Raw genomic sequence first — 7,432 nt, 5'->3', positions numbered from 1 at the left:
AGAGGTTGCAAATCGCATGGGACGAGGAGTATGCGAAGATAAACGAAGAAGATCGACGAGCATAGGGAGTACGAGGCAGCGAGGACGGTTATGGCAGCAGAGGAGCATGCGGCAAGGATGCAGGCGAAGCAGGAGGCAAGGATGGCCACGGAGCAGGCGGCATGACGTCCGTCGAGTGATCCGTCTCGCTCGGACTTTGATTTCATTTTGGCATGTTCGGGTTGTTGAACAATGATCTGTTTTGCTCCCCCGCAAAAAAATGGTCTGTTTTGCTTTGTCGTATTTGTTTCGAACTGTTGAATTGGGAGGATTTGTATTATATGATTGACGTGCATGGATTGCAAGGATTTAAGGTGTGTGGATGTGCGGCAGCCCAAATGAGGGGCCGCCCGACGCTGTTGACGGACGCGTCGGGGGTGGATGTGCGGCAGCCCAAATGAGGGGCCACCCGACGTTGTTGACGGACGCGTCAGGGCCGAATTTCCCAATTCCGCATGTAGATGCTCTTAGCACCGAGAACATATCCTATGAAGAAGGGGTAATCTATGTACCCAGTGCACCATATGGTTTTGGGCCATTGGACAGAAAAGCAATGGACAAGATGAAGAGACATGATTGTAAACGTAGTTTGCAAAAAGAACCTTATAATTCAATAAAACCAACCTGTAGTCCAGTTTCCACAGCTGCTCCATACGGTGGATTGTTGGGTTAATTTCAGCGAAAAGCTAGGTCTTATAGCAAAATGGACGACTATAGGGGTGGACCGCTGGGTTTATTATGATGAAATGTTCAACCCTTTTTGCTGTGAATGCGCCAACCATCTTCAGGCCAAGTTTCGTCCCTTGGTTTTCGCTTAAAATCGCTTGATGCATTCGGTACACTGATTGATTGGTTGCACATAATACATTCTCGCCTTGGTGCCAGTTGGTTCGGCCTTACCCGGATCGTGTCCGGTTGGGTCTAAACCTGAACATGGGCAGCCCCGCCCGAGCTTGGCCGTCAAAATTTGGGGCATGTCGAGCTAACCTCTCGAGCTAGATTTGGGCTTCATTTTGAGGGCTTGACTCCTGTTTTTTTGTTTTTCGAGACGGGAAATGGAGCATCATATCCGCTTTACATGTTTGCATTAAAAATAACATTCAAGCTGGGCTTTGGGCTTCGCGCTAATCTCGGGCTTGAGAAAAGGAATGTGGTTCGGCTTCAGGTCAGGCTTGTGCTTGTAGTTCAGGATTCACCCTTTTTAAGCTCGGCTTGAAACCCGGTCCAGCCCGACATTTTTTTAGAAAAGGAGGATGACCCCCGGCCTCTGCATCTGGGCGATGCATGCGGCCACTTTATTAATTATTCTCACAAGACCTAACAAAAGTCATACAACAATAAGACTGAAGTCACCGTCTAAGCAACAACTGTCGCTACACCTATCCAGTTGATGAAGGGGCGCTGATAGTCTCGGTCTAATACCAAACATACATCACAGCCAAACCTAAACATCTAAGACCGGAGGTCCCAACCAGGACGCCTGCCCGGTATGGGGCACCTACCAGTCCGGCGCACTCCTCAACCAGGACGCCTGCCGGGTATGGGGCCGCCGCAGCCACCTGCCACGAGTCCATCTTCAGAGCTCTACTATTGCATCTATCGTGCCAGGTCTCACAACCATCGACGCCACCACGACGCCAGACAACGTCGTCCTCCTGCGCGAGTCCATCCTCCCACATAGAACTCCGAATCTGCACTGCGTCACGCCGTCCAGATCCGTCGCCATCAATGTATGGATGAAGCACCGCTCCACCCAAGAAGCCGTTCGCTGGTCCCGCGAAACCGAGTGCACCTCCAAGAATGCCGCCCCCAAGGGGGTTATGACACATGATTGCCGCCAACATCCGATCAGCTGATCTAGGGTTTCCCCCAGAGGTATTGAGTGAAGTTGGGAGCTTCACCTCGATGATGCCTTCATGAAGGAAACAATGATAAGGGCATCGTCATCACCGTCTCCGGCCATCGACCGAAGATCAGGTTTTCACCCGGATTCGTCCCAAGAAATCCACCCAACAACCTGTGCACCATCTCGACCGCCTTCAAAGCCCCAGATCCAGCCGCCTAGATCCGGTGACTAACCGCAGCAACAGTGCCACCGTGGGACCCCTGGTGCACCGGCCACTACCTGAGTGTGCCACCACTGGAGCCTAGGAGGAGGGCTCCCACCCCGCCCCGCCAAGCCGCGAGAGTCGCCGAGAAGAATCCGGCCCGACATATGATTAAGTTTATTGGTTTCATTCTCCCTTAGGCCTCATATGGTTCGACCATGTCCTCATCATGTGCGATACTCCCATCATTAGGGTGCTTATGTCATTTTCATGTCCAAAATACATTGAAAATAACATTATAAAAGTTGTGAGAAAATACGACAGAAAAGACTTCATAGACAGAAATCCATTTTAGAGCTCATGCTCCACGAAGTTTTTTTCCTGAAAACTTCAGAAATTGTATTTTAAATTTATTTTATTTTTGACAAACAATCACATGTATATGTGTATGTTTACTACATGTATGTACAGTTTGATGATGATGATATATATATATGGAAAATGCATCCTACTACCGGGTGTAGCTACACCCATTTCTTATATACTATATGCTTTAATTTATTATTTTTAATATGTTTATATACTATATTTAACATACTCCAAAGTGAGTTATATGAAAAAATTGCAAGTGAGCTCATGATTTTATTGTATTTGTGAAATACGTACATATTTGTACGTGAAATAGAGTATGCACAAAATATGATACATACTACCAAAAAGTGGTATATATACTACCTAAACATTATTATATACTACATACTACGCGTACATACTCTCCGATATGATAAATACTACCTAGAACATATGAAACAAAAGTGGGAGTAACTACACCCGGTAGTAGGAAAAATTTGTCATATATATATATATATATATATATATATATATATATATATATATATATATATATATATATACATACATACATATGTGTATGTGTGGGTGTGTGTGTGTTTATGCAAATGCACTTGTTAAATTTGTGCAATTGCACCTTTCAGTGTAATTGTGTTTTTAATCATGCAATAAAACTTATTTTTGCAATTATACCTTTTAATTCCTTTTGCGATTACTTTTTTGTACTGCACTTTTATTTTGCCGCAATTCCACTTCTATTACATTTATGTGCATTGTGTATATTCGTTGGTTATATAACATATTTTTTGGTGGTTAAATTGATAACTAAAATCAAATCTAAAATACGAGGTGGCTTATGAAGGAATCATTTCAATGCGTCGTAAGTGACCGACGACCCCTTGTGTGTGTCCTTTCCTTTTGAGGTTTATTGTTAATTTGAAACCGGGTGTAATGACACAACTAGGTGACTTTGCCATGAACAATTCCCTTACTCCCCATGAGGCGACGCTACAGGTGATTCGGGCTTCTCTCCTCCTGCTGGCATCACCACCGGTCCGCCTCGCCTCTGATGGCCTTTTGACCTTTGAGGTGCAGTGGACCCTGGCTCCTCGTTGGTGGGAAGGACCTCGTTTTTGTTTTAGATAGCTTGAGTTGTTTTTCAGGGCTACGAGGCATCAGTGACATTCCTTGATTGGAATAGTGTCTCTCACGTCTCATCCCCGTCCTGGCGATGCGTCTAGCACTGATGAAATATGTGTGGTGTTGTATCTCCGGTGGATCTCGGGGGATTCGATAGTCGTTGGTCTTTGGTAGATCTACTTGGATCTACTCTACACTCAACTTCGATGGATCGATCTGGATTTGACCGATCATAATTTTTGTGTATGTATTTACATGTATGACCCTTTCGATATACGCATCTCATCATCAGCGACGGTTGTAGTCGTCCACACCTAGGTCAAAATCATCTTTCAGCTGCTTTCGTCTTGCTCGAGTGCCTACAGTAGTCGCCAAGTGGTTCACATACTTGGTTGTGATTTTTATTATCTGTATTGTTATTTATACTGCCATGACATACTATCACTATAAATGGATCGGATCGTTTTTTTTTCAGTGAAAAAGAAACGGCCGTAACGCTCTCGTTCTTGAACAATACCCCGTTTCAGTCTCCAAATCCTCACTCGCGCCAATTTTCTGTTGAACCGAGTGCGCGTGGAAGCGTGGTGAATGATTGGTTGTTCCTCGACTCGGTCCACCTAACATAACGCGAGCGAGCTGCCTCGAATCAACTCCCATATGACTCCGTTCCGCCATGAGAGGACGACGCGAACCAACCACACGGTCCGGCTCTGAGTCCAGGCTCAACCGCGGCGCGCGCGGCTTAGCTAGCTTGACCCCGGCAACGCAATAGCGTGCGCCTGGCCTGCATGCCGTGCAGCAACCCGGCGCTACCCCCAGCGCGTCGGGTGCGCCACGGACCAAAAATATGTCGTACTTGCGGCAACTCCGATCAGCAGCAGCGGGTCGCCATCCTGCCGGTGATTGAGCTCGCTAAAGCCTAGTGGTGTATAAGAAAACGGAAGCGCGCGCCCCCAATGCCCCCGACCAACCCTTCCAACGAGATTCCAAGCCCGCTACCCATTTCGGCTCCACGCCTCTCGCTCGCGCGCGCCCCGAATCCCGTCGGCCAATCCTTCCACGCCCACCGCCGGCCTGCAGCTCCATCCCTCTTGCTCGCGCGCCCGGAACAGCATCAGCCAATCCTTCCAACGAGATTCGAAGCTCGCCGCCGCCGCCGTCCGCTGCTCCACCCCTCTCGCTGGCGCGCTGCCACTCCGACGACGACGAGGAAGAAGCTGACGATGGCGAGGACGGCGAAGGAGAAGCAAGCCGGCGGAGCTGAAACAATGGAAGTGCTCCTCGGCAGGTATATGAATGCACCAACCCCGGCCGGTCCTCCTTTTGTTTCATTTTGGCACCCGTGCTTTCGCCTCCGTGCTCTGTTCTGGCACCCGGCCTGCAAGCCTAGAACCAGAGTCCAGGGAGAGTCGAAACTGGTCGCCCGGCCCGCTCCCGGCTACCATGGTACCACCGCCCCTCCACGCGCCAAGCTGCGTAACGCATCAATTGCCAGCCCGCTGCGCACCTTGCCGTGCCGCCCAGCACGCTGCTCGTCGCGTCGCGCTCGCTGCTCAATGGCGCCCCCCGCGGGGCCGCCAGCGGCACGCCCAGCAGGCCATAGCTATGTGTCCGCGACGGCCTCGCTGGATCGCAGCTCGCCGCGCCAAGCAACTAGGCCATAGCTACGTGTCCGCGACGGCCTCGCTGGATCGCAGCTCGCCGCGCCGAGCAACTAGGCCACCGCTTCGCGCGTACTCAGCTCGCCGCACCGCCCGCCTCTCGCCACGCTGCCTGCGCCCCGTCGGTTGCCACGCCGCGGCGGCGGCCGGCGGCCGCCTCTCGCGGAGCGTGCTCGCCTCCGCGTGTTACCCGCCTGTCGCCGCGAGGGTCAGTAGCTGAGGCATGAGTACTGCTTAGCCATTGTGCTAATTTCTAGTACAAAATCTGGCGAAATGGTTATATTTCCCCGCAATCAAAACTGCAATTGAGCGACTTCAATTACTATTTGAAATGTTTTTTTTTTGCGAGCATCTGAAATGGTTCTTGACAGGGCGACGGACCTGCTTTTCTCTTGAACAGGTCACCTGAGATTCCTAGCAAGATGGTGAATGATTGGGAAAGAATAGTCCCGGACTTCCGCAGCGGCGACGAATCAACACTTCATCCAGGAAATGACCTCCTCGTACAAGCCCTGCAGCATTATTTTGGTAACACATATTTGGTGCAGCCAGTACATGACATGGTTGGTTTCTGGGGATCTAAGATGGAGCAAGCTGCAGAGTTGATACGCCCAGGTGAAAAGGGTCGAAAATACATATTTCTCCTGAATAACACATGTGTTGTTCGTCAAATGGTGCGGCGTCCAGGAGCATCTTTCCCCAATGTAGAACCCTTGCTCACTTCAATGATGAAGCGATACAAGAAGTGCTACTTGGACGAGTGTTGGGCTCCTCTCAAGTGTTTAAGCTCGGATGAGTTTACCGCCGAATTTCTAGCCACCTGTAATCGCCAGATGACGTGGAAGGTTGCAGCCGAGCTCAGGTACAAACTGCGGAAAGAGATTTTGGAATTGATCGCTCCACCGTACGACGGAAGCCGTGTGATAGACATAGACGGGTTATTTGAAGGATGATGAACAGCTAAGCTAATGGGGAGGAGCCGAGGGGGACACTGGAGTTTGCACACGGCCGTTGCACTCGTGGGTGGTGGAGGAGGAAACGCTAATGCCAACTGTAACTTCTCGTGTTTGGTACAGTACTAAATAGCTTCCTGCCATATCTTGCAAGTTGCACCTGTGCCCGTATATTTTTCTCTCTTGTAGTTGATTTTAATTTTATAGCACCTGTGAATCTGTGATAGAAGTATATATACATGGAAAATTGGCAGTTTTGTTTCTGGATCTCGTGTATGGCTCATCTGACAAGTCGAGATATGAAAGAGAATGAGCACACATATTCGTTGGATTCAATCAGGAAGCATATTCTTCGTTGGAGAACCTTGTTGCCACTACCTGAAATACGACACGCTCTGTACTTGCCATGCTTCCTTTTCTTTCCTTCCATCTCCAACGCAAGACTCTCAAAACAGGCCCACAATTTGTCCGCCACGAATATGGATGTGGTAGCCGGCTATTCAACTGCATCCCCTAAACACCCGTCCCGGTTCGGACAATTTTATTTCAAATGCATAGCAATATGAGAGCATCTACAGCTGTGATGGCCTAATTTGGCCCCTCAAACGCCCACACACACGTCGAGTGCGTCCGCGGGCACCGACCCGGATGCCTCATATTTCTCTCTTTACATCCGCGTATCTCATATCCGGCACCCTATATCCACACTATGCATGCAATGTGAGCTACTCCATGTGATCAAACAATGGGCAACAAAATCGGCTGCAAACGGAGAACAAAATCGGTTGCGAACGGACATTAAACGAGCTTGACATCATCAAAAAGATCATCCGAGTCCATCACCGGGTAAGTTCTTAAACATCAACAACTAAAAACGATATAAACATAAGAGGAGGAGCAGGAACACCACTTCCGCGCCGGGCCTTTGCCCATCCGGTCGTCGGCGCAGCTGTAGGCCTCCGCGGCTGGTGGGGGATCTTGGCCATCGTCGGAGGAGGTGGAGTTGTCGTCCCTGCCGTCATCGGAGTTGGAGGAGGACAGGACGATTAACCCCTTCAAACTGCGGACGGCCTTGTCCTGCTGCCGCTTCAGCTTCCCGAGCTGAGCCGTCTCTGCTGTTGCCTCCTTCGCCTTCTGCTCCGTGCTCTATGGCTAGCTAGAGTGCCTTTGCTTTCTTCCACCGGAGACGGCGAGCGTCCGTCTCCACCGTCACGAGCGACCGGCGGTAGACCCATGCGAG

Source organism: Triticum dicoccoides, chromosome 2B (genome assembly GCF_002162155.2).
Source record: "Triticum dicoccoides isolate Atlit2015 ecotype Zavitan chromosome 2B, WEW_v2.0, whole genome shotgun sequence".
Taxonomy (NCBI): domain Eukaryota; kingdom Viridiplantae; phylum Streptophyta; class Magnoliopsida; order Poales; family Poaceae; genus Triticum; species Triticum dicoccoides.
The sequence above is the reverse complement of the archived record's forward strand: the minus strand, read 5'-3'. Positions refer to the sequence as shown.